Source organism: Arachis ipaensis, chromosome B02 (genome assembly GCF_000816755.2).
Source record: "Arachis ipaensis cultivar K30076 chromosome B02, Araip1.1, whole genome shotgun sequence".
Classification (NCBI taxonomy): Eukaryota; Viridiplantae; Streptophyta; class Magnoliopsida; order Fabales; family Fabaceae; genus Arachis; species Arachis ipaensis.
Genome location: NC_029786.2, coordinates 13,734,352 through 13,735,625, shown reverse-complemented (window position 1 = coordinate 13,735,625; position 1,274 = coordinate 13,734,352).

The window sequence follows — 1,274 nt, the reverse complement described above, 5'->3', positions numbered from 1 at the left end:
TACTTAAAAAAACTAAATAAAAAATATATTAACGATTAACATATCACATAAATATGTTTTAAAAAAAAAAATCATTGATAGAGAAGCTAACTAATTTGACAAAATTAAATATCAAAAATTGAAAAAGATATATTTTTTTTTATTTAAAAATTTTGTAGTCATTTACAAAAATTATCAAGAATTGAGTATTCACTCTAATTTTTAGGAATCAGTGACCAAATCTCTGATTAATATACCTGGTATCACCTTAAATATTCAATCTTACGATTTTCACACTTCAAAAGTCTAATTTAGGGGTGAGAAGGATTTATTATTAGTTTTATTTTTATATGCATATGACTTGTACCAAAAACCATATTAACATATGACTCATTTCTCTTTAGTAAAATTTCATGCGGACAAATAACACAAATTATATACTTGTTGAAATTAAACCAAATACTGCATCATCATCACCTTTATATTATTGTATGTTAACAAAAGTATAAATGAGTTTGACACTCCTCAATCTACTAATTAAGGATATGACATGCTTCTAGGCTCATCCATGAATACTTAAGAGAGGATTCATGGATCATCTATCAAAATAGCTTTTATAAAACCAGAAAAAACCAAACCCATATCCTATATATGAGATATATTTAGTTTAATTATTTTGTTAGTCTTATAATTTTATTAAATTTATAATTAAGTTTTTATATTTTTTTTAATTGAATTTTTATACTGTTTTTAATCTTGTAATTAGGTCATTTTCATATTAAAAATATTAAATTAACAGAATATTTTTCTCTAAAGATATGTGATTAAAGATCTAATTAGGTTCTTAAATTATAGATATCTTCAATTTGCGAAAAAAATATTCCGTTAACTCGAATATTTTTTACACTAAGAAGGATCTAATAACAAAATTAAAAACAGTGTAAGAACCCAATTGAAAAGAAGAAAATATATAAGATTCTAATTAAAAATTTAGTAAAACTATAGGAACTAATAGAATAATTAAACCGATATATATATATAAACCGATATATTTCAAGTTTTTTTTAAGTATAACAACTAACAGAATAATATGTATATATAAAACCAGAAAAAACCAAACTAACCCATATCTTATATTAGATTCTAATTTAGTAAAACTATAGGAACTAATAGAATAATTAAACCGATATATATATATAAACCGATATATTTCAAGTTTTTTTTAAGTTTTAAGTATAACAGAATAATATGTATATATAAAACCAGAAAAAACCAAACTAACCCATATCTTATAT